Source organism: Protomyctophum bolini (genome assembly GCF_963924005.1).
Source record: "Protomyctophum bolini genome assembly, chromosome: 23".
Classification (NCBI taxonomy): domain Eukaryota; kingdom Metazoa; phylum Chordata; class Actinopteri; order Myctophiformes; family Myctophidae; genus Protomyctophum; species Protomyctophum bolini.
In genome coordinates this window covers 8,626,827-8,654,290 of record NC_137884.1, presented here as the reverse complement: position 1 = coordinate 8,654,290, position 27,464 = coordinate 8,626,827, and the positions used below count along the sequence as shown (strand labels likewise).

Here is a 27,464-nt window from a genome sequence, read left to right as displayed (position 1 = left end):
GTAAATAAATTAAAAAATTAAAAAACATTTAGTGCTTTTTTATAAAGGTACTGTAAATGTGCTTCCCATTTAGAGTAAGCTCCCACCATGTGTCAGGCCCTTGTTCCATGCCGAGTGCCTCGATCTGGCCCGTCCTTACAGAGTGGGCTGGGGACAGTCATAGGAGGCTAAGTGATGGGTGTCCTCCATTCAAGACTGTGACATGCAGACATAACCGAAAGAGATCCGTTGAATTGCAGAGCTAATTGTTTTGAAACGGCCTGGATCTGAAACTCTTCATTGTATTGTTTTTGTTAATCCGCCAATCTGACCTAGCTAGAATTAATCTGGTTTTTGCTTGGAAGTGAAGGGATCAGACTGTCAAACACATCAAAGTGCACACACACACACACACACACACACTCACACACGTGTGGAATCTGATGGAACCGCACGCACGCACGCACACGCTGGCTGAGTATAGGCAGCGCATGACTTTGGAGGATTCTGGGTGGTCTTTTGGGGGGAAGAGCAATTGTAGAAGCTTAATTCTTTCCTCCTGCAGAGTTCCTCTACATGTTTGCACTCTTGTCACTGGCTTTCACCGCAAGCACTATAAGGCATGCGTGCACACGTGCACACGCCGCGCACTCTTGAGCCGCATTTGCCACAAGGTCGTTGAGACTTAGTCAGGTTTTCACGCCCGGCCCATTAGGGAGCACATGCTGCGGAAAGCATTAATAGATCTCGGGGGGGCTTTCGGAGAGGTGTGGAGAAGAGGTGGAATGCTTTTTAAGTGTCGACTCGCTGCTCTTCCTACTCGCGGTCCCCCCGCAGCCTCTCGTCAGCTGTCATTACTTTCGACAGCGTGGCATGCATATAGCTGTGGGCCATTCCAGCGGATCCCACACAGCCGGGACCCCTTGGGGACAACAAGTCCCCATAAATCGCGAGCTCACGCAGGCAACGTTCCCGCTATGTTCCCAGTATTGTTTTTGCTATATAGAGCGTCAAATTGCTTCATATCCCTCTCTGGGGAAATAAAAAAACTAATAGAAACATTTGAATAAGAAATGTGTGATGTTCCAAACGTTGTCAAACAGATTACTTACTGTACTTTAGCCCCATGTGATGAGCTGTTGTACCAAACCAAAAATGTACTAACGAGTTGCTTGTGGACAAACATTTCTATAATGTGGGCACGTATGTCTGCCTCTATGAAAGCATCTGTTACACGAAAGCGCTCTCATCTTTAGACTTAACGTTTAACCATATGAACCCTAGCATCCCTGTTCTGGGGGTAAACATTTGACAAAAATAGCAGATCTACAAGCATTGTGATGCGTTGTGAGCTTGTCGAAGATGAGATCCACACCAAGATAAATAAAACAAATACAATAGTTATACGTCTGCATTGATGCGTCTGAACATTGTGTATGAGGTTCAGATCCACCAAAAGTTTTGTGTCCAAGGCAGACAAATAGGTATGGGTAATCTACAAACTCGCAAATGTAAATTTGACAACTTAAAATGTAAGAGCGAGAGTGTGCGAATAACGAGAAATGTATTTCACTATTTTAAATTGAATACATACTAATCTGTGATTTAGATTCAAGCTGAATTCTTAGATGTATCAAGGCAAGGGGGAGAAGATGTGACCCAAGGTCAGGGTAGGCTACTTTATTCTTTACTGCTGTTTACTGAATTTACAGTATATCATTCAGGCTCAGTTACTGTAGTTTCACCACATTAACACTGGCATCCCTATTTCTTTTTATAAAAATCGAATCCCTTTCTTTTTCCAAATATACCCAGTCTACAAGCTCACAAACAATGCAGCGCATCATGATGCAGTGTGAGCTTGTGTATCGACTATTGTCATGATTTGCCTTAAGATGACAATCAAGGTTAGAAAGGATTTATAGAAACTCAAACTATATGCGATATACTTCTAGGTCTAGCTACAATCTGTACGTGCTCTGATGCTCACAAGTTCACATTCACAACTCCCCGCAGTGGATGAGTCACTGGATGTGAACTTGTAGATCTATTTGTCATACTGTACCAACAGAGTGTACAGAGTGGAGGGGAAGTCTTCCACCCCTGGAACTCAGTCCTGACTGCCTTACTTTTCTGCCGTGCTCTTCCCCAGTGCATCTCATCTGTCTGCAATCTGCACTGGTACACTTTATACAATTGAGGCATTTAACAGATGCTCTTATTCAAATTGACAGGAAGGTCAGGGGAAGGAAGGATTACTTTTTGGAAGATTATTATAGCCACTGTTTCAAATATCATAGTCAAGTACTTTGTGATCCCAGGATTTGGCTATTTTGGGAGATTTGCCATATGTAACTCTAATGTAATTCTTCATAATAAAAAAAAGTATATTGTGTCACTTGCCAGGGCAGCTGGGAACCAAATTAATCTTGTGAACTGGAAATCTGAAAACCCACCATCACAAAAACATTGGCTGAATGAACTTTCATCTTATTGTACTGCAGCAAAGACTTTGTACCGTGTCAGCAGAAAACCTGCAATAGTATATGTAAAACCACTTAAACCCTCAGGCTCTATACTTTAACTTGACCTGACCTGAGTTGGCGCTGTACGTGGTGCACTATTACTTACCTAGAGGGTATGCGCTGTGCATGCATAGCGGAAAATCGAGTTTAATGCTATCAGATATGACTTTTCTGTTAGGATGTATATGGGCTGTCAAGGCCAGAAAGTAGTTTTTTGACACTCTGTAGGCATTCCCGCATAACTTCCGGCCTGTTCCGGGGAATCATGATGATGTCACATTGTCACACGCATACCCTTTATACACCAAATCCATTTAACAAAAATGGCAGATCTACAAGCTCACATTGAGAGACACTGAGCTTGTAAATCAGCTATTGGTGTACGTCTCTCTCTCCCAGTCCTCTCTCTCCCTCTCTCCCCCTCTCTCTGCCCTGCCCAGGGGGTCAATTAGAAAAGTAGACAGATAAAAAGAATGGGTGTTCACTTGTCCTACGTGGGGGGGCAGGCAGGATGCCGGTGACTGGGGTCGTGTAGAACAGGGGAGCCATTGATGCTGTGCAGGGGGGACTCTTTTGAAGTGCTATCATGTGAAGGCTCTACGGGGCCGCTGTGCTGATATTTGCTGCTGTCTGCCTGTACTGTGCTCAGGTCTGTGGTCCTGCTAACAACAGGTGCATCGCTGGCTGGGAGAGCAAGGGGTCAACCTGCGGACGTAGTAGCATCTCCACTGACCGTCCCGTGAGAAATGGTACCCGCAATGCAATCAAAGGCAGTTGAACAAACCCCCATGGGGTTAAAGCAAAGTTATATATTTTATTCTCCTGGTCTATTGTTAGTCGTGCCTGTCTCCAAACCTGAGGTGAAAGTGTGTTCCATCTTCCGCTCCATACTTCCTCATTTCCCGCGGGCAGGTGAAGTGGTCCTGTATATCCCACAGTCTCCTCCTCCCAAGCCCCACACTGCACCACAGCCTGATGGGAGAGATCTGCCCACTTGCGCTGTCAGTGATGGCTTAGCGGGGGTCTGGCCCCTTTTGAAGTGTGTGCAGCTGTGAATTCCTTTGAGGGCCACTGACAAGCTTCCCCTGTGCCATTATAGCCGTCGTTCCACCATGCCCTCCCCCCCCCAGGGGCACAGAGGCTGGCTCTGTTAACCCCCCCCAGTCCACACGCACGCACTCACAAACACCATATAAGCCATACACACCTCAACCCCAACCCCCTCCATTCAGACCCTGGAGTGTGCCACTCCACGCGGACAATGGCCGGCTTCATGCGATTGTGCATGCCGTTATCATACACAAGTTAGGGGAAGGTAGTCATTAGTCTTGTTGTAGCTGCTCAGTCCAATAAAAATGATTGCTTCACTGTTTGATCCCTGAGGTCACATCTCGCAGACGGGCTCTTCCAAACAGTCATTATAGTGGTTACGGCCACTTATCTTAAAAAGGAAGATGTTTAAGATTCGGGGGCTAAAAGAGACGCTTTGTACTGTATGTGACCGCCCAAGAATGGCATGGTGGGGTGATATTGTTTTTGACTGACAACACAAGGCACCATGAACTTCAACTTCAATGGCTGAAATGACTATGCCTCTTCATCTAAAGAAACACGACAGAGTTTTACAAGAGACTAATGGCTAATCAATCTGACAAAGCAGTTTTTAATATGCGCTATTGCTAGTGGGAAAACATCACAAACATATAGACATACTCCTGAGCAGTGTTGCATTGGTGATTTTAGCTTTGGTGGGACGCTATTTTAATACACTACGGGATTTCGGGGTCACATAATGGGCCCTTGGAAATGCATCCAGGCTCATCCCTATGTTAATTCACGCTGGTGTGACACTTGGCACTCAACAGCTTTTGTAAACTTTGTTGAGGTGTGAACTTATAGTTGTTTTTAATCGATGCATGCGTTGTCCGCACGTGCTCCTGAAACTCTTTGGGGGAATGGCGTGGTACTCCTCCCGAGCACACCCCACATCTCACTCAACCAGCGAATTGCAAAAGGACATATTGCAAGGAGTGGTAGATATGCTCCTTCAAAGCTCAGTGATTTATTGTCATTAAATGACATTATGCAAATCTATGGGAATGCATTTGTGAAATAGATTCTTGTTTTGTAGCCATAAGTACCAGTAAGACGCCTGAGGGCTCTTTAGGGCGAGGTCGCATGCACTGGCCATATATGGAGCAGGTCTTGAGTGTATACAGGGTGCGATGAAGTCAGATCAACATAAGGAATGTCAGAACAGGTCAGCTCCATATATGGAGTTCTAAGGGTGGCAGCGGGGGCATTGTCTTGAATGTACAGGGTTTGATGAGGGCCCAGGTAGGGCTGGGCCTTAATTTTTGCTAGGGTGACGGCAGACTGCTAGGCGAGTGCTAGCCAGGGTTCATGGCCCCATATAGCGTGTCTTGGAGACGTGACTAGACGTGATATCACAATGCGTGACCATATATGGGAACATTTCCGTATATGGGCTTAATATCCCTGATGATGTCATAGTGATGTCACAAGACCTAGGCACAATGTATGGCACAAGTATGGCAAGTTAAGTATGATGAGTCAGACATGTTGGGAGGAAAAAAGAAAGGAAAGAGATTTCCACAGGAAATCTGGGGTGGTTGTAACGAAGACTCTCAGTTCATTCATATTTTAGAATCTGGGAGAGTTGATACTGGATATTTATGGGGATATCCGACTAGCACGTTGGGATATATGACATATCCGACTAGCACTTGGGCTATATGACATACGATCATTTCCTCTCCCTTGGGCCTGCTGAAAGGTGGATTTTCAGGCCTTTTTTTAAAGTGATTTGCATTTTTTTGAGGGAGGGGGGCATTCCACGCTTGGGTGGTGGTGCTGTAGAAGGAGAATTTACCCATTTTGTTTAGAAAATGGGTGGTACCAGATCGTTGTTCTCGCTCCCTCTAGTATTGTGGCTGTGGGTGTTGCTCACTTGAGGTAGTTAGTCAGGTACTGTAAGCTTGTACTGAGGGCAAGGTTGCATTTACAATTTTGACCGTCATTTTTTATTGCTTAACTCTGCCAGTTTAGACTAGCAAAATGGGTTGGTAAAAGGTGGGTCATGGGCCCCAGGCCGAGAAGTAGTCGAATGAGTTTGTTTTGGGAGTTCTAAAGCTTAGACTTAAGTGACATTGTGATGCTGCATAGTCAAAGGAGGGCTTAATTATAGCACCTGCAAGAGTCTTGAGAGCACTTTCGTTGACAAGAGGAAATTATGCTCAGGAATCTTGTTCTTTGATTTACTTTTTTGATCACCATTGTTACCATGCTTTCACCTGACAGTTTGTTGTCAAGATTACAGCCCAAGTAATCTTCTCTTCTTTGCTGGAGATTACTATGTCATCAACTATTACCTAGAAATCATTTACTTTACGCTTTACGCTAGGCGAGGTAGCTGTTGATTTGTTCTTGAATTAATCTCTCTCTAACCTTTGAGATGGAACAATGGATGGAAACAGGGCGGTAGTTGCCATGTTCTAATTTGGCTTGGTCTGGATTTTTTTTGCTGCATCCTAATTGGTTTTTCTGGGTGTTTTTTGTTTGCCTCAATGTTCTGATTCATGAAGTTCTTTTTTGCTTTTGTGACCAGGTTGTTTACTACATTTAGTTGTTTCCTGCAATTTTCAGGTAGATGCTCATTTTAGTTTTTGTTGTGCTCAAAGAAAAAGTTTATTTCTAGTTTTATTGCTTTTTAAGATTTCTCCCGTCATCCAAGGTTCAGCATGGGCTTTGACCATCACCATTCATTTATCGGTGCAATGATATCAAGTACAGATACAAATGCAGGTTTGAATAATGACCAGGTCTGTTCGGCCGAGGTGCCATTTAGAACATCGGTCCAGTCCATTTTCTCAAGAGCAGCACTCTTAGTGTTTCATAGAGTAGTGTTTCATAGATCTGCATTTGATTGTCGTGTGACCATAAACTACACACACACACACACGCGCACACACACACACACACACACACACACACACACACACACACACACACACACACACACACTTCTTTCTTTCTCTCATCTCTTACTTTCTGGATGAGGACTCTTAACATCTGGTAGTGTGTCTCACCTGGGAAGTAGGACAATGCAGGTTAAAGAGTAGGATTTATCATTCCCACACTGACATGTCATGTTCACATCCAACACCATCCCTCAGCAACAGATGGACCTCAACAACCCAAACTAATTTAATAAAGTTTTAATAAAGTTGTTTGAAGTTGAATCCTTTGAGCTTCTTCCTCATCTCTGCACTATACCTTTCCACTTTATTTATTTAGAGAGCTCGTGAGTGTAAAAGGGGAAGTGGGCAGTCATTCTAAAATATTTCTTTTTTTTTTTTATAATATTTGTTTTATTCGGAAAGTGCAGTATAATTGTACATATAGCATTTCTACAAACGATATAAGAGCAGTTCCCAAGATTTTCTTCTTTTCTTTTTTTTCCCCACCCCTCTTCCCTCCCTCATCCCCCCTCCATGTGGCAACATCTCCAATGTCTCTGTATAGTATAGTCCTTTTTTCCTATATAAGACATCGAGTCCACACTCAAACAGAGACAGGCACGGCAGTAACACTTCAGGTGGTACATTTCAGGAGGACAAAGAAAAAAAAAGGAGTGGGCGGAAAAAGACATAAGAAATAAAAAAACAACAACTAAAGTATATACATTTATGCTGAGGGGGACAAAAACAATATAGCTTTGGTCTTCGACCACGAGAGGAGGAGAGGTGTCTTATACATATTATATTTTTACAATCATACAGCAGGCAATGAACCAGTGAGATTACACGAAGTCCGCTCTCAGGGGGGCAATATGCACAATCCAGTTGTTCCAAATTTGGTAGAAATTGTCTAATCTAGTTCTTAACATGTATGTTAATTTTTCCATTTTGAAAATATCTAGGACTATTCCATGCCAATCGTCCATTGTGGGTGTGATTGGGGATAGCCATCTTCTTGTTATTGACTTTTTGCTGGCTGCCAAGAGAACCTGCAATAGCTTTGTGTATCTCGACTGGTTAAGACATTCAATGTGGCCCAGGTACATGGTTGTGAAGTTGAAAGGTATTGGAGTATTAAATACTGAGCACAGTGATTTGTGAATATTGTTCCAAAACACCCCCAATTTGGGGCACCCCCAGAAAATGTGGAAGTGGTTGGCTTTCTTTGCCCCACACTGCCTCCAGCACAGCCTATCGTCCCCTTTGTATTTTTCCTGGTATGGGGTCTTAAAATATCTAATAATATTTTTCCAACAGTGCTCTCTCCAGTCCATAGAACAAGTTGAGGTAGACTGGAACTCCCAGATCCCTCCCCATACTTCCTCTGAGAGTTCAACTCCTGCGTCCCTCTCCCATCTCTCTTTGATGTACAACGTGCTTTCATTCTTAGCATCTGAAATGGCGCCATATAACTCAGAGATGGACTTACTTGGCTCCACTGTGAGAGCTGACTTTAATATGAAAAAGAATTCTGATTCAACTGCAGAAAACTCTTTGAATTTGCATTCTTGATTGATATAGTGCCGCACCTGGAGGTATCTGTAAAAGTCAGCCTGTTCCAGACCATGTTTGACTTGTATTGATCTGAAACTATCAATTTCAGTTCTTTGCATAAATGACATGTAAGTTGTGATTCCTTTCTCTATCCATGACTTAAATCTAATGTCGCCTCTATTTGGGACAAAGTCTGTGTCGAAGGCACACCATCTGAAAAGTTTCAACATTTTTTTTAAACCACATGACCTCACAACCTTTTGCCACACATTTAACGTATGGTTTATCCATGGGTTATTGATCCTCTCTAATCGGTCCGCCAAACCCCTGTCACCTATTGCAGCCTGCAGAGGGAAGTCAGCAACTAGACCAAGCTCCAACTCCTTCCATCTCGCTTTATACCCCCTGTTACTCCAGTATAACAGAGGAGTTATCTGGGCTGCATAATAGTAATTTCTTAAACAGGGAAGAGCCATGCCCCCTTTGTCCTTTCTCAGTTGTAGGGTGCTATATTTAATTCTTGGTTTCTTCCCTTGCCAAATGAACCTAGAAATCCATTTGTCCCATTCTCTGAATTGTTTATCGTCCACTTCTACTGGGAGATTTCTAAAGATGTAAAGTAAGCGGGGAAGAATGTTCATCTTGACTGAACTTATTCTTGAGTTTAGGCTTAGGAAGGGGATTAGGTTCCATCTATGTAAATCAGATTTAATTTTCATCGATATGGGACCATAATTAGCTTGCCTTAACTTTGAAGGATCTTTCGTCACATTTATTCCCAAGTATTTGATTTCTTCGTTGTCCCATTTCAAATCATATTTTTCCCTCAGTCCCCTTGGGGCATTAAAGTTTAGAGCCATGACCTGTGTTTTAGAAGTGTTGAGCTTATAACCGGATAGTTCACCATAACCTGATAGTAGTGACATCAGTTCGTTAAATGACCTCTCAGGGTCCCCCCCTAAGTACACGAGGACATCATCTGCGAACATGGCAGCCTTGTGTTCGATACCCCCCATACTTATGCCTTTGACGGCTACACTCTGTCTTATTAATTGGCCTAGGGGTTCAATAAATAAGTCGAAGAGGAGAGGCGAGATTGCGCACCCCTGCCTCGAACCACGTTTTAAAACGAAAGCATCAGACAAATCTCCATTAATCTTGATACGAGCTGTAGGTTTGTCGTATAGGGTCTGAATAACTTTTATAAATGTTTCATCAAAACCAAATTTCGCCATTACTTTGTAAAGGAAGGTCCACCTTACGGAATCAAAGGCTTTTCTTGAATCCAGGGCTACTAGGATTGCTATGGATTTGTCTTCAGTAGTTTGACTTAAGATGTGTAGTGACCTCCTAATATTGTCTGAGGTTTGCCGGCCGCACAAAAACCCTGCCTGGTCCAAACTTATGATGGAGGACAAAGTGTTCTCCAGCCTCCGGGCCATAATAGAGGTGAAAAGTTTATAGTCTAAATTTAAAACACTTATCGGTCGATAATTGTCACATTCTAGTTTATCTTTTCCCTCTTTTGGAATGACTGAGATAATGGCCTCCTTCCACGAGGGCGGGGCATCGCCTCCCCGCAGGATCCCATTGAAAGTATTGAGCAACAATGGTGACAACTCCGCTCTCAACGTTTTATACCATTCTGTGTTAAAACCGTCTGAACCCGGGGACTTCCCTGCTTTTAGCCTGGAAATGGCTGAGTCCACTTCTCCGCTTGTAATTGGTTTTATCAAATTTACATTTTGTGGGTCAGTAAGGACTGGTAAATCCAGGGAGTTCAAAAAAGAATCTATCTGGGTTTCATCTGCTGCTTGGGGTTGAGAATATAGTTCTCTGTAGAAAGTTTCAAAACACTCTTGGATTTTTTCTGCTTTGTTTTCGATATCCCGGGACACAGGATTTCGTATTTTATAAATTGTGTTTTCTTCTTGTTGTTTACGCAGTTTATAAGCCAGATATTTAGCTGATCTACCACCCGTCTCATAGTATCTCTGTCTTAGGAAAAGAAGCTTTTTGTGAGTTTCTTGTGTATAGATGTCATTAATTTCCCCCTGCGTTTTCCTGATTTCCTGTTTCAAGTTGGAACCTGCAACATTACTGTCAGCCACCTGCAGCTGTTTTAATTTATTTTCTAGTTCCAGCAGCTTTTGCCTCTTGAGTTTTTTTTGATACGAGGTTAGAGAAATGATTTTCCCCCTCATTACAGCCTTTAATGCGTCCCACAATATCGCAGGTGAAACCTCCTCCGAGGTGTTCAGCTCTAGATATTCTTTAATATCTTTTTTAATCTTTGTCAATGTAGTCGGATCATTTAATATGTATGAATTTAGTCTCCAGAGGGTTTTTCTAGCTTTCCTCTCCAGGAGCAGGGACAGATTAACTGGACTATGGTCTGACAGGTCAATTGTTGCAATGTTGCAGTTCCTTATCTTGAATCTGTCTGAGCTGAACATGAAAAAATAATCTAGCCTAGCATATACAGAATGTGGGCATGAGTAGTGAGTGTACTCTCTATTACTAGGGTGCAGTTCTCTCCACACGTCAATAATACCCAGTTCCACCATTAGTGAGTTCACCTTCCTACTAATGGGGTTGTTCTGATTTGCTGTGCCTGAGGAGTCTTTTTTAGTTAACCGTATGTTGAAATCACCCCCCGACAGGACCACCCCCTGAGAATTAACCATTAAATCAAAAATACGTCTGTATAGAGCCCATTCGCTTCCCGGTGGGATGTATACATTTATTATTGTTATCAGTGAACCCTCTATTTTTCCTGTAATCTTGATAAACCTTCCCTCGTCATCCCTGGTTTCTGAAATATGTTCGTAGTTAACTGAGGCTGAGATGAGGGTTGCAACCCCTCTCCTATGGCTTGGAATATTAGATGATGAAAACACATGTCTAAAACCCATCTTTTTTAATTTTTCGTGCTCAGATTGATTCATGTGTGTCTCCTGAAGGAGAGCGATCTGTGCCTTTTCCCTCCTTAATTTAGCTAGTATCTTAGACCTTTTAATAGGATTCAAAACCCCATTTACATTGAAAGAAATTATTTTCACCGGCTCAACCTGCATATCTGTTATTATGTGCAGCGGTCAACACCCCTCCTCTCTCCTTAAATAAACAAAAAACCCTCAGCATAAGGAAAGAAAAAACAGTCAAAATACACACAAAATAATAATACCGTACTTGGTCAAAAAACATTGTAAACCTGAGTTCCAGCAGTGGAACCCTTCCACTGCCCATTCTCCTAATAAAGGGAAAACCTCTCCCTGCTTGTGCTAGAGGGCCCTTATCCACCCTGATGACAGCTATGAAAGAAAGATCTTGCATAGTAGTTTGTCTCGGTCGTATCAAAACAAATGCAGCAATGTTGTGTCTATTAGAATATAACCCACCCCCCCCCCCCCCCCTATTTTATCAACTAGCTTTCAGTGATATGACATTCCACATATTTAGTCCCACTTAATTTCAAGACAGTGTGTTGAAACCCATTCCTTCATTCCCCCAGATTATCAGTTTGATTTCAGTGATATATTAGTGCCCCCGACACACACACACACACACACACACACACACACACACACACACACACACGTCACTCATCCCCCCATGTTATCGGTTAAATTTCAGTGATATATTTTTGGTGTTTTGGCTCCCCCCCCACACTCATTCCCACATACACACACGCACACACACACACACACACACACACTTGTCATTTCAATTGCATCGGTATACCCCCCCCCCCCTTTTTTTTTATCCCTTTGGAAAGAAAAACAAAGGAAGATTAGTCTGTGTCTTCACGTCTGAATACTTGCAGCCTCTCTATGTATCCTGGAACCCCGCTGGCCCGCGGTGGGCGCGCTCCCCCTGCCGTCTGCCACGCACCTCTCCTGATCCTCTCCCAGAGCGTTGTTGGTTTCTTGATCACTGCAACCGCCAGTCCACGCCTCGCCAGGTCTGCCGTCGCCTCTTCCACTGTAGCATATGTCTTCGTCCCATCGGCGTGGTGGACTCTTAGTCGTGCAGGAAACAGCGTCTGGAACCGTGTGTCTTTTGTTTTCAGAGCTCTCCGTGCCTCAGCATACTCCTTTCTTTTGGCCAATATTTCGGGTGCATAATCATGGTCCAGGCTGATTTTACAGTTTAGCCATGTAAAGCCCTTCTTCTCCCAGGTCTGCTTAATCACTTCTTCTTTCATGGTGTAGCTCAGGAACTTTACCACGATCGATCTGGGTTGGGCACCATTCGGGGGCAGCGGTGCCATGGCGCGGTGCGCTCTTTGTATCTGTAATGGCGTCGTTGGGGGGATATTCAGATTCTCTCTTAGCATCTTTGCCACAAAGGGGATAAGGGACCTTGCTGTCCCCTCTGTCCCCTCTGCTACCCCGTATATTCTCACGTTGTCCCTCCTGGACCGTCCCTGTAAATCAGTTATCTTAGTTTGGAGAGCCTCCTGGATCGTTAGCATCTCTGCTAGTATCTCTTCCACGTTCTGTAGCCTTTCCTCACTGCCTACGATCCTAGCTTCGGCCTGGTCCACCCTCGCGTTTGTTTTAGCTATTTCCCCTTTCAGGTCTTGCATCTGTTTCTTATTTTCTTGCCTGAAACCGCGCAGTTCCCTCAGAATTATAGCCAGATTTACCTCCTCCTCTTGGTCGGAGCAGGGTGAGGGGGGGCAAGCGCCGCTAGCCACCGCGGCCGGAGATCCCACGGTGATGTCCACTGGTTGCTGCGTTGCCGAAGTGCTAGCATCATTGTTAGCTTCAGGTTGCTGTGCTTCGTTATCGCCGCCGGCATGCGTACTCTCCCTTGCTTTCTTTTTCCTTTCTTTCAACACCATCCTCGCCCCTTCTTATGAGTAAATATAACTTGACTTCTTGATATTTTAGTTGACTTTGGGGCCGATATTATATATTTTGACCGAGCGAACTTTCCTCAAGCTGTCATCCTCTCAAACCGGAAACCGGAACCCCATTCTAAAATATTTCAAAAGGAATGCACCTTACAGACAAAGCAGAACATTGTGGCCTATATTTCACAGTCTGTGAATCTGTAATGGAGCCTCTAGATAGAAGTTACATGCAGATCATTTGCTGTCTGTATTGCAGAATAAGCTGTTTTCAATGACTGAGTGCACAAGTACCTTATGCATTAAGGATTTTGGGTTCTGCCCTAGCTAATGGATAGCGAGTTCATTCTTAACTGCTTATATTTGAGCAGGTCGAGTAAGGGAAAGCAGGGCCAGCTCAGAAAGTGGATAAATAGCTACCAATGCATTGATGACACCTCCAAGGTATTAGACCTGACTTGCATTTTCTAATATCTTTCACAAATCCATAATCACTGCTTGCATAACCTTTCAGTGTTATGTTATGAGAGTGGGACCTACACCAGCCGTCTGTCTGCCGACATATTCATTTCCCAACATCTCTTTGAAGGCAATATCCAATATCCAGTGATAGCACTTGTCAATGATGTTAGGTTCTTATATTTGTCCTCTTTGCTGTAGTACTGTAATTATATGCTAATCATTTGAATGCTTATAACCATCTTTTCATTTAAAAAAAATCACTTAATATTACAAAATCAGTTTGTAACATTTGCTTATTGCAGACTGCCGATTGTTGGTAACTTCTGTCCCCATAGCAACTGGGTAATATGTTTTAAACTACTGATTGATTGATTAAAGTATTTATTAACAGATTGGAGAATTACAGTACATTTCAAGCACACAAAAAGTCAAATCACACAAATGGCAGATCTACAATGCTGCAATTGTAGATCATTGCTATTCAGTGTACAACCTAGTATATAGGGCACAAGTGGTTAAAATCAATTCAAGCGCTCCAGACTAGCCTAGACTAGAAGAGTTAACAACATTTTCTGATGTGGTTAACGGCACATTTCCAGGTTTTTCTCTGTATCATCTCATTTTCTCTCTCTGTCTAACGTCTCTCTGTCTAACGTCCACCAGACTATAGCATCAGTGTACAGTATCCTCATTAGTGACCGACATTTGCGGTTGGCGTGTGACGGTTGCTGCCAGCGTCCTCTGCTCATGTGGCATTCATGTGATGCTATATTCTTCCCTGCCCACTGCGTGGCTCCGGCAGCACTGTCACTGTGGTTCCAGTAAGGGGGCAAATAATGCCGTTAAAGGAAACGTGTGCATATGTTTACGCAGGCATTTGAGTGTCCTGACGGTGACGAACCCACATCTCTCCGGTGAAAACCTCAGCTCACCAGACGGCAGACGTGCCGAGTATATAATCTCATTTTACCGGCACTATTCTGCAGTCGTCCTTCGGTTTCACTGTCTCGCCAGTCTTGTTTTTTTTTTTTGATTGATTGATTTTCTTTTTTACTCGAATGTCAATCCGGCACACGTTTGTGCATGGCGGGAGTTGGCTATGGAGGCTTAGCAGAAGGTAATGGGGGGGGGGGGGGGGGAGACTTTTAAATTACCACAGTAAGAGAAGAAATTAATTCTTTGCTTGTGTAAGTTGCTATAGAAATCACAAGTATGTAGGTCCAGTGTGGCGTACAGCAGAGGGTTAATCTACCATGGGCCCCCTGGCAGCCCGTCTGGATTCTCACTCCAAATGAGTTTGCAGACCTGATCGAACTTTCCACTACCTCCACCAAGCTCCATTTCCACAGTACAATTATACTACAGCCAATGGAACCTAGCCGTGTGGAATAATGTATGGGAATAATAAGAGACTAATGTTATAAGTGTCATTGAGTTGGAGCTGTACACATTGATTAGGTTTCCTTAAAAGAAAAAGTCAGTTAATTGTACAGCCTGTAAAATGTTCAGGCTTATGGTGAAGGAAGGTTTCCGGCATATTGACGTGAGTGATGCTTTCGTTTGCTTGTAGGTCTGCTATTTTCTTTTATCGTGAAAATGTGGCACAAATCTTTGAATATATATTTCAGAGCGAACATTTTGAACTAAAATATTGGCTTCTGGGGAGTTCCTGGAACAACATATTTTGAGATGGGGGTCAGTGGCCCAATAGAGATAATTCTGGGGGTCCTTGACATGAAAAAGGTTGAGCCCCACTGACATAGAAACATGGGTTTTTCAGAAAAAAATTAGGATTTAGAAGACCTTTTTTTTTATCGACTTCAGTCCAAATTGGGTTAATCGTACAGCCTGTAAAATGTTAAGGCTTATGGTGAAGGAATGTTTCCGGCATATTGACGTGAGTGATGCTTTCGTTTGATTAAAGGAGAGGAGTTTATAGTGAAGGCTGCGCTATAGACTCTCGCTCCCAATCAGAGGTTAAATGTTCCTTGCCCCTGCTGCTGCTACGCTCGTTTGTGGTCGGAGCAGGCCAATTACCATGCATACCACAAGAACTACAGCATCCCACCACGGGACTAACCACCAGTCACTGCTTGTTAGCGTCCGCTCTGGGTCGCACTGTGATTATCTGTCATTCTACGCACAGCAGGCCTCTGTGTTGGATGGCTTCCTCACTCCACCGCCATCTCGTATCATCGCCGTTTTTTTATTCGATTTTAAACGCAGTTTGATGCATGGTCTATCGTAGCCCGCTGTGGAGCTCACCGCTTCAACACGTCAGCAATTACACTATCCCTCAAGGAAAGGAAAACAGAATGCATAGCATTGTTGCCTCTGCTGAGGTCTCGAGCGAGTCTCTCCGGATCAGTACTTATTTTTGCGTGTGTGCTCATCCAGAACCTCAGGTTGGCTCAGCTTTCATCACTGACCCCAAATAACTGCTGACTCCTGGCCCGAGCTCTGGGCTCTGTAGTTCGTACATAATGTAAGATTCTATGACCCCCTTCCGCAGCCCTTAACTTACATGTATTTTGGTTCATAGTGCGTGCGTATTAGAACAAACAAAGAGTTACATCATTTTTGAAAACGCCAAATGGACTATACACAATAAAGACTGAGCTTGTTTCCATTGTGGTACACCTTGTAATACAAAACTATACACAAACATACTGTACAAACAAAACAACCATGAAAAAAATAATCCTTATATATAAGGCTGGGAGCTATATGGTACCCTAAGAGAAGAATCCAGAGCATGGGATATTGCCTATCCGGGGTCGGAAACTATAACTATGACCAGTTTTGGAGCGATGATTTAAGCCAAGGTCTTTCATAAATCTTGCAAGATAATTTAAGGATTTCAGGGCTGGAGGGATTGCATTCCACAGAGTAGTGGCTGTGTAATAAAACGCATGTTTCCCCTTGAGCGTCCTGAAACTGGAGGGGGGAGAACTATCTAGATCATAAGAACTTCCTCTGGTCGAGTACACCGTGAGCATCTTACCTTACTCTGGGCAGTAGCCCAGCAGGAACAGAGGCATATAGGATCTTGAAGACCAGACACAGTGAGAGCTGAGATACTCTCTCCTCCACTCTCAAGGCTCGTACGTACTCCAGTTTTTGGTGATAGGTTATCACCGTTTTAGGTGATAGCTTATCACCTAAAACGGTGATAAGAGTTGAGGCCATCATACTCGCGGTGATGTCCTTAAGGATTGACCCCGCCTCTCTGTGGTTTACCCAACTTCTAGACCAATCGGTGAACGGGGTGATAGCTCCAGAGTGAAAAGACCCCAGGCTACTAAAGTGGGCGGAGGTAAGATGAGACCTGGGGTTTAATTTTTAGTAGTAACCTCACAAGCTTGTTTTGGGAGGTCTGCAGCTTTGTTTTCAATGGCTTAGAGATACCTCTGTACCATGAAGTAGAAGCATAGTCAAAGTGACACTGAATGAGGGCACCAGCCAAGGTCCTCATAGCACTGCTGTTGACATATCCTGCCCAAACATCGAGGTCTCTGGTTGACCTTTGAGATGTACATTAGTCTGATGTTAACTTTACCTACAGGCTGCTGTTGATGAACATTCCACAGTACCATCTGTTTCTCTTAGTATCCTACTGGGAATGTTGTATCCTGTTGATGGAGGTTGTGGAGACTGTTGTGTGGCTGGCTGATGTGATCTTGGAAATGCTCAGAACCCAGTGTTATCTGGGTGAGGTGGAAGGTAATAATTATAAATATCAACCAAAATCTGTTGAGGAGCAGTGTGCTTTGAGTGAACCACGACCGTTTGTCAGCTCACACTAGCTACTTGCCAATTCCCCTGAGGAGGGTCAGATTACCACGTGCCCCCTCTTATACACAGAGTCCTCTAATACCCATAGAGTTGGGTGAGAACTTTGACCAGGAGAGCAACGCGTGCAGAGATGCACGCCATCTCCCACAGAATCCCTCTCTGGTGAACGGGCACCTCGACCAACCATCAGGGGTCTCTAATAGTGCAATGATCCCTCGGCAGCTTCCCACCCGCCAACACTGTCAATAGTGTTCATTGGACCCCCTGGCAAAGCCGGACTGACACTGCCAAAGAAGATAAGTGGCCTCTGTGCACATATATGAAGCTCTGAGCCAAACAAATGAAGCTTTGGAAAACTGACCCACAACAGGAAATGTTTATGTACCTTCTGGAAAAGGGAACTACAATTATGTCTTTATACTGTATGATTAATTTAAATAATTAATTATTCGTTTTGGGCTGTTTGAGGTGGAGTTGAGCATTATGCATACTTAAATGTAACTCTTCAAAACCACATGCTGTCCCGGACATATGTTTTGCATTGTTGACTGAATTCTGTATAACAATAATCACTTGTATTGGATCACTCAGTGTCAGGATCACAGAAGGCGCCTTGCCCTGAGATTCATTTTATTTAAGAAAAAAAAGCGCAGAAGGTTCTTGGTTCAATTCTCGCTGGGGACGCTGTGGGCCGCTGGGGCCCATCAGTGCCCATACCGAGGCGGGGTTGGCGAAAGGGCCTCTCTGTGTGGAGTTTGCATGTTCTCCCCGTGTCCCCTAGGGTAGGTGTTATGAAACTCTAGTGAAGTATTGGACCCTCGTCTGGTTCTGGTGTGTGACGACCCGGTTGACATTTCCATGGTTCGGCGGAGGACAGACAGGCTAGCCCGGGAGAAGATATTAAAATGACACGAAGACATGGTCACATTAAAACGTTCACACAGTTTATTACACATACAGCAACATATATAGCTTGAATACTTCATGTCCTAATGACGTCACTGACTAGACATCACAATCACTGCCTGCAGCACGCGGCCTTCAGCGTGCTCTAACACAGCTCTAAAGTATGTTACAGTTCAGGCAGTGCACCATACATATAAGTACATTGCATATTCACGTACAAGTACCAAGTATCAGTACACAGCATGTTGTATATCACAACAGTAGGTACCCTCACAAAAAAATCACATGCAGTAATCCTATACCTCCCTCTGGCCAGCCGGGGCGCCTGATGGAGGGGAAAGGAACTGGTCGGAATAACGTGTTCCTTCCACGAGCTACGTCCGGCCAGGGAGTCTACCCCCTGTCAGGTGAAAAGAAGCAGCTCAAGCAGCTCTCCTGCCCCCCCCCCCCTGCAAAATCTTGGGATAAAAAAATATTAAAAAATAAAAAAACTCCATGTCGGAAATGTACACCATAATGTTTTGTCAGCTGATGCAACTGATTGTCTGACAGCACAATGGTATCAAGGTGTAGCGTAGCCTGCCAGATCCTCACATGGTTACAATAAGATGGGTGACATTGTACAGTCTGCACCGGCAGCCTATGATTGTCTGTGGAGGGAGACTCTCTCCAGACTCTGGGCCAATGGGGCCATGCGGCCAATCTGTTGTTATTGACAAACTCTTTACTTTGAGTATATTTTTCACTGTCACAATGGGACTCTTTATCTCCAACAAACGCCCTTTATCTTGTTTGGGGGAGTGAAGTATGTTAATGTGACAAGTTTACAGGCATAAACTGTGAGTTCACCACACCGCTTAAGTGTGTTCATTGCTCACAAGTATCTACAGTATATTGTTTTGTGTTTGATTGGAGTGGGTGAAGGCTGAGTTGGCCTGTGGCCCAGACATAAGAGAGGGACTTTCCCCTTGGTCTCTTTTACAGTATCATCGCTGTCGGATGGAAACCTGTTCCAATGGAGCCAACGTATTAGATCCAATGTAAAATGTAACTTTCATTGGTTCCGTATTTATAAAACCAACAGAACACTTTCATCTCATTTTCAGAGTAGCAAAAATAGCTGAGCTATTTTGTGTGCACTCTTGCATGATGAAGCAAAGGACATTCATTTATGAAAAAAGCTAAAAACACAAACATAAAAAGGTGTGGTTTTTACACAGCCTTTGTTCCTTTGTTGAGTCGACCTTTTGTCTCTTGTTAATGTTTTAGGTTTTGTTTTTAACAATCCATGTTATGGCTTGTTAAGATGTAATGTACAACAGTATGGTGGGCATGTGTCAAACAAATTATATTCAAGTTAGGCATGACTACACACCTGTTGTGCACTGCATGCACAACATGTGGTAGCCTCTGTCCCAGACAGTTTGTTTTATGTGCTTATATCCATGTGCCTGTCCATGTTTGATTACAACTAATACAGTGCAAGAAAGCGCACGCACGTCCCAACAGGATTTGAAACACGTGTAGGATAAATAAATCGAGTACAACTAAAAAGACAGGGTACCGGAACAACATCAAAAAGTGAAAGGTAGTTGTGCAACATTTTAACTAGAACGGTCTTTGTTATGTCATTGAAATTTCACTTTGGGAGCATTGAGAACAGTGTGAGATATCCCATATTTTTATTATGTTTACAACTAAAGCTGCGTTCAGACCTGTAGCTGACGGTGTTGTCATTCGAGTCCCGTCTTCATTTCCTTTCTGTGTTATCCAGAGCTCTTATCTGATGACATCGCCGTGCGCGCGTGTGTATGTGCAAGCCTATGTGCGTGTGCAGGATCTTATTCCTACAGTCATGGTCACACGATACGCCATATGTCGTGAGAAGGCTTGTGGAGCATCGTGTAAGCTATGCACCTCCATAAAGCAGCAATCAAGAACTTTTTGTGCATCTGAGAATAAATTGTTATTCTGACTAATCTACACGGTAGAATGTGATGATACTGTATGACTATAGCACCTCAGCGGCGGTTGAAAGCTCTTCTGTTGAGACATTTATATCCTGTGCTGCGTAGTACTACGGACACTGTAGTGGTTGACAAGTGGTATTATTGTCTGAAGCTCAAAACGGAATATATGTTTACCAGATATCTATCCTCTCCTCGAATCTTTCCCCCCATCAAGTTTCCTAAATACAAAACATCACACTTCATAGGCACCTCATATCTTCTGCGCTGCATTTCATGTCATGAAAGGTGCTATACAAATAAAGTTTTATTATTATTATTATTATCATGTATCATTTTCCAAAAATCATCCATTTTGGGACATTTCCAAAACACATGTGAGTGATCAACATTTACTCTCCACAGCATCTCCAACATTGTATCTGTTGCTTCAACTGATTGCTCTTGATTTTTGGTGTTATAAAAAATCTGCATAGATTTTTCCAAGAGAATTCCCTCCATATCCGTGAATTGGTAGATGATTGGTGCATTTTCCACATATGTATCCAATCTTTTTCTGTAATTTCTATGTTTAGTTCCGCTTCCCATTTCTTTTTAATATATTCCGTTGAATGACTGCCACTCATTAAAGTTGTATTATATTGCTGATATAATTCAAATATTTTTCCCCTAATATATAGTATATATTTTTTAATCATTTGGACAATACCATTCACTTCTATGGAGGGCCTCCCTTTTATTTCCTTAGTATAGTAATCCCTTAGTTGCAGATACCTGAAGAAATCTTTATTTATTTTTTATACTGTATTGTTAAGAATGCACTCATTATTATAAGCTCTAAACTAAAGTGTGAAAAACTATATTTTGTACACTTTTGTTGAGTAATGTTGATTTAAACCTGAGAACGTGCAAATGTAATCAAATGGACCCGAGAATGAATTTATTATAATACAAAATAGTAAACCCACTCACTGACCCACTGGGAACAGACCTGCAGGGTTTGTAGTAGACAGGCGAGCTGAGCGCATCCTGAAGGTCTCAACATGGTTTTAGGATCCGTTTGGTTTCCAGAGGAAGACAACACAGGCATCTTGAATTATCAGCACACTGAGCATTACCTGTCTCAGTGTGACATACTGTATATAAAGTTCCAGAAATCAGTGCACATGTGTAGAACTGTCTCCCTGCCTCCTATCCACTGCTGTGCAGTATTGTAGGCCTATATCCTTTTTATCTATTCCCCCAAAGAAACATGCGTCCGTACTGACAACGTTCGTAGAGAGTGAAACAGGCAGCATTTTAGGTTGAATAAAAACATTGTCTGAGTCTATAAATGTGGTTATGGGTCTTATATGAGTCAAAAGCGTTTACTGAGGGCTTATCCATAAGCGCGGCCATATGACATGGAATTACACGCTGTACAATTTAATTTAATCCTATTTGTTACACATTAGATTTAGGTAGTAATTGAGGCTGTCATAACAAAGGGTTTTTGGCAGTGACCTGAATTAAGGATTAAGTGAAACATGACTGAAATGTGTATAGCTATTGGGACCAAAGTGTTTGAACTCCACATCAGATGAATCCATTGTTGGGTCCCCTTCAGTGTTTGAACTTCACATCAGATGAATCCATTGTTGGGTCCCCTTCAGTGTTTGAACTTCACATCAGATGAATCCATTGTTGGGTCCCCTTCAGTGTTTGAACTTGAATCAGATGAATCCATTGTTGGGTCCCCTTCAGTGTTTGAACTTCACATCAGATGAATCCATTGTTGGGTCCCCTTCAGTGTTTGAACTTCACATCAGATGAATCCATTGTTGGGTCCCCTTCAGTGTTTGAACTTCACATCAGATGAATCCATTGTTGGGTCCCCTTCAGTGTTTGAACTTGAATCAGATGAATCCATTGTTGGGTCCCCTTCAGTGTTTGAACTTCACATCAGATGAATCCATTGTTGGGTCCCCTTCAGTGTTTGAACTTCACATCAGATGAATCCATTGTTGGGTCCCCTTCAGTGTTTGAACTTCACATCAGATGAATCCATTGTTGGGTCCCCTTCAGTGTTTGAACTTCACATCAGATGAATCCATTGTTGGGTCCCCTTCAGTGTTTGAACTTCACATCAGATGAATCCATTGTTGGGTCCCCTTCAGTGTTTGAACTTCACATCAGATGAATCCATTGTTGGGTCCCCTTCAGATGTTTGTACTTTCTTTGTCTTCCGGAGCAGCATGTCAGAACCTCAATGGTATATTTTCACTCATCATCATCAGACATTTTGTTTCCTTCTAGGATTTACAGGTCGTATATGTTAAGTGCTGTCTTGAGTGTTTGCCCGAAATCCATATGCACAGCTTCCAAATCCAAATGCACAATCCAAAAGCTATATCTAATTACTGTGCCTACTGGGCAGCAGTTCATTGTTATGCTGATTTGACTGATACGAACACAGTGATATAGTGATATGTATTTTCAGTCTACAGTAGAGTAGTGTGTGTGTGTGTGTGTGTGTGTGTGTGTGTGTGTGTGTGTGTGTGTTCCTATATCACCTTATTCTTTAATCACAATGTGAAGCATTCTCTCTTTGCCAGCTGTTTGCCCAAAAATACCAGTGATTACATTTATACAGGAAATACTTAATCTCCTTACTAAGCTCAGAATCCCCAATTCCCCCCCCCCCCCTTTTTTTTTAACCTTTTCAGCCATTACGCTTGAGAGATTTAGTCCCATGTTTTACTGCGGTGGACCCAGGACAGGTGCATGAGTTTTGCCGTCTAATTAGAATTTTGTTCCTTCAAGGTTGGCTTTTGATCTTTAGATTAGAAGGTATTTGTCTATTTTTCTAAAAAGAAAAATGTAGATCTAACAGGATGCCCACTATAAGAAAGCTACTGGGACGGCTATTATCTAATGGAGCCCAGAGCCAAATTAGAGAGATTGTGCATGAATGGGGATTAGTACAATATGAGGCTATAGGTTAGCATTGCTCTTTGATCAAGGCAGATTATTTTCGTGTTACTGTTGTACTCTGGGCCTGGTAGCTAACTGCTTATACAACACAACAGTAGCCTACAATACCAGGCACGCACACACACATGCACGCACAGACGCACTCGTGCACGCGCGCACACACACACACACACACACACACACACACACACACACACATATACAGACACACATATACAGACACACACACGCCAACTCAAACATCTCCGGCAAAACAAATATGAACAACGCAGCTGCCAAGATTTTTCAGATGAAAGGCAATGATGCCTATCCATTGATCAATTTTCTTGACTAACTCCTAGATTTGAACCCTGTAATGCCAGCTCTAAGACAAAGCCCAACTCAATGTCAGCTTAAATCTGGACAACCTAACAAAACAAAGCATGACGTTTTGGAGTGAACTTGCATTCTTGAGCATTGTTCCCATGTCACCAGCATGTCACCACATTGGCTTGTTTATATCCACAGTACTTGACTAAACCTCAAGCAAAGAATCTGCTAAACTACCACAGTTTCTTACATATACAGAGCATCAGGACTCAATCCCAACCCGAAAAGAAAAGAAAATAAAGAAATCTGCATTTAGCCACACTTTGATACAATCTGTTTTCTATTGAGGCCTCTCCTCTATTCCCTACGTGGCAACAAACCACTGTTTTTATCCAGCTGCTAACAAAATGAAGTTAGTGCTTTATGTGAAAAATGATTATTTATGGCTCGAAAACCAGAGCTTGAGTGTGCATCATCATGTACGTGCGCAGTCACGGGTGCTTGCAGGCAAAACTTGGTGTGTGTGTGTGTGTGTGTGTGTGTGTGTGTGTGTGTGTGTGTGTGTGTGTGTGTGTGTGTGTGTGTGTGTGTGTGTGTGTGTGTGTGTGTGTGTGTGTGTGTGTGTGTGTGTGTGTGTGTGTGTGTGTGTGTGTGTGTGTGTCTCATTGAAACGGAGTGGGGATTGTACTATGCTCCTGCTTCAGCCTTTGGTTTGCAATGCATTAGATTAATAACATACAAAAAAATGAGAGTAATGTAATGTCATGTAATAATTGGTGGTAGTTGTCTATAATTGACTTAATCTTCTTTTATATTTTGGATAGTAAGTTTACTAACTTAACGGTACCGTGTAAGCATGCTCAAATACATAGAAATGGAAATACACAAGAAAAACTATTCTCACTAATATATCTGTTTTTGTCTTTGTATACATGTATTTGCTGTATATTTACAGTAAGTTGTACAGGTATTATACAGGACTTGTGGCTGATGCAGCACATGATAATTTATGTAAACACTTTCATGAGCCCGACAAAGCACTAATGCATTGCTCATGCCGCCTTGAATAAAAGATCCTTGTTTGCACTAAATAATCATTTGGGCCCGGGTGTGTGGTTACTACCGCAAAAATGTCTGGCCTATTTTATCTCAAATGACTTTCTTGTACTTGCCAGCACCTCTTGTCCCACGGTACTGTAAATACTGTCTGCTAAGCTTTTGTTTTATGGAGCATGTGTAGTTCTCCACATATAACCTTTATTTAACCAGGAAGTCACATAGAGATTTAAAACCTCTTTTACAAGTGAGTCCTAGCCAAGACAGGGCCAAAGTAGTATAAAACAGCAAAAAACATGTTTTAGGCTATTTAATGACTGAGAGAATTATTACACTTGTGAAATAGGAATTACCTTTGCTGTCAATCTTTCAGGGACATTTAAGGGAGTGAGCAGCATAACATAAAATGACACCACTAGTAATAAACATATATGCCTACGTATCATTTGAGTATATTTACTAACCTATTTGTTGGTTTATTTGTTGTTTCCAACTTAAAATTGAAAAAAGACTAATGTGAAATAAAACCCAAAAGGAAATTCCTGGTGTATCGTAAAATGCATGGTTATAATTAATTATTGTCATTGCAGATATAGAAAGTATAGGCTAATGTGGGAATAAATGAAACTGACATTTCCATGACATCATTTTGACATGATGTGAAAAAATCTGAAAAACATACTGTAATAGGCCTATGTGCTCTCACTGCTCTGGCAAAATTTTTAGCCTCCTGGCAATTAAATAAAAGTCACTATTGAACGTACTAGGGATCGGGATCAACTATGGCTATTTCATACTAGGCTATTACATTTTGAGGGTCTGTTTTTAAGATAGGCCTGTAGGCCTGCCGCCGATGACAAATTATAATTACAACAAAGCACAAGGCCAATAAATGCATCGATTTACTATATTTTATAGTACACTGTGTGTGTGTTACATCAATATGTCTTAAAAAGAAATGTAAAATGTGCTAAAATGAACGGCTAACTGCCCTGTTGACTTGGTTAATGAGTGTGTGGTTTATTGCTTTAAACGTCAAAAGTGAACCACAAAATTCTGCTTCAACTCTACTGCACTGCTATAGTGTTACTGCTAACTTGCAGGATCCAGAAATTGCTGTGTTTTATTTGTATTTATTCATTTATTTTTTATTTTTCATTTGAAATATTATTGATAGCATTCTCTCTTGTCTTTACACAACTAGCTGGGGGTGTCACTGCCACCCAAACCTGACTAGTAATGAGTGAATACAGGTGGGTGTCAATGACAGCTGAGTAAACCATGTAAATACCCTCTATACCAGTGGTTCCCAAAGTGGGGTCCGGGGACCCCCAGGGGTCCTTGAGGGAGTTCCAGGGGGTCTCCAGCTAAAGTTTAGTTTGGAGGTTCCATTTGTACACTCTCAGAGTTAAATTAACATTGATTTTACAATATAAATTTGGGGTCCCAGAGATAGAAATGCCATTAAAATAATGCATGTCAAACTGAGGGTCCCTGAAATTAAGCTGGTTGAGAATCACTGCAAGAGCCGTACAAATATTCTCTCATGGGGGTCCTTTTGACATGAAAAAGTTTAGGAACCACTGCTCTATACTTTACTTGACCAGGGTCGGGCTCTGTACTTCCGGTCCGGTCTTACACCTGAAATTGTCGATCTACAAGTGTTGTGTTGTGACAATTTGTGAGTTGCTAGTTGCTAGTTTTGGCGAATGTTCCCCCAAGAATAGGGTACAAGTGGTTAATGATGACACACCTCCCAAAGCACTCAAAAAATCCCCTGTATTAAGCCCCTGCCGTGTGTGTGTGTGTGTGTGTGTGTGTGTGTGTGTGTGTGTGTGTGTGTGTGTGTGTGTGTGTGTGTGTGTGTGTGTGTGTGTGTGTGTGTGTGTGTGTGTGTGTGTGTGTGTGTGTGTGTGTGTGTGTGTGTGTGTGTGTGTGTGTGTGTGTGTGTGTGTGTGTGTGTGTGTGTGTGTGTGTGTGTGTGTGTGTGTGTGTGTGTGTGTGTGTGTGTGTGTGTGTGTGTGTGTGTGTGTGTGTGTGTGTGTGTGCGTGCGTGCGTGCGTGCGTGCGTGCGTGCGTGCGCACTGCGCATGCGTGTGTGTGCGAGCGCATTCAGATCAGTCGGGAGAAACGAGGCGACAGATTTCTGTGTTGACAGCTGCAGTATTATATTAAGTGTGATATATCTGATATACGTTTGTGTTTCTCTCTTTAACCACTTTAACCATGGCGTCCCTGATTTGGCCCGTATCATTATAGGTCATATACACACACACACACACACACACACACACACACACACACACACACACACTAGAGCTTTCCAAAAATGGAGGGAAAAACAAAACAACAAAAGGAATTACATTCTCTGCACACACAGACAGACAGCGAGAGTCAGAGAGAGACACTTTTGGGCTTCAGGTCCCGAGTCTCTAATTATAAATGGGTGTCCGTTACGTACGTGGCATGGAAGCTAGGCAGGTTGGCTTTAAACGGGGAACGAGGAGTGAAGTATGATCGGCGGCGGGGATGAAAGGTGGCCGCCGCAGGTTTTCCACGGGCGTCTAGTCGCCAGCCCCCGGCGGCTCCCTCAGACCCCCAGCCCTGGGTGTTTGTGCGTGTACACTGTGCACACGTACGAACAAGAAAATCCCTGTTAAGTTGTCTTGTGCCACTTTGTTGAGAGATGCACCGTCGGCATGCAGAATGTGGCGCGGACGTGCGAAGCCCCTCAAAGGAGAGGAGGGAGTGTGGAGGGTGTGTGTTTGCGTGGACATGCGAGTGTGTGTGTGCGTGTGTGTGTGCGTGTGTGTATGTGCGTGTGTGAGGTTGGCCGCTAGGGAGGGCTCGGGCGGCCCCTCTGTTGTCAGGGCCAGACGTAGTGGCTCCCACGGGGCCTCTGAGACACAGAACCGCCCACTGTCCTTCATCTGCGCAGGTTTATTTGACCTCTGAGCTCTCACCTCGCGCTACACCAAGCTAGCCTAGATGGACAGAGCGATGGCCAAAGTCCTTTGATTAAGAAACAAAAAGCGGCAAAGGGTGGTGAAAGAGGATGAAAGAAGTACAACGTCCAAGGGGCCACAGAGAGGAAGTCAAC

General features: G+C 43.0%; 1 protein-coding gene across 1 annotated transcript in view; it reads left to right on the top strand.

Annotated features, from left to right (window-relative positions):
* cped1 (cadherin-like and PC-esterase domain containing 1) overlaps window positions 1–27,464 on the top strand; it is a 109,792-nt gene that overhangs the window by 63,983 nt on the left and 18,345 nt on the right. The gene's annotated exons all lie outside the window — the stretch shown is intronic.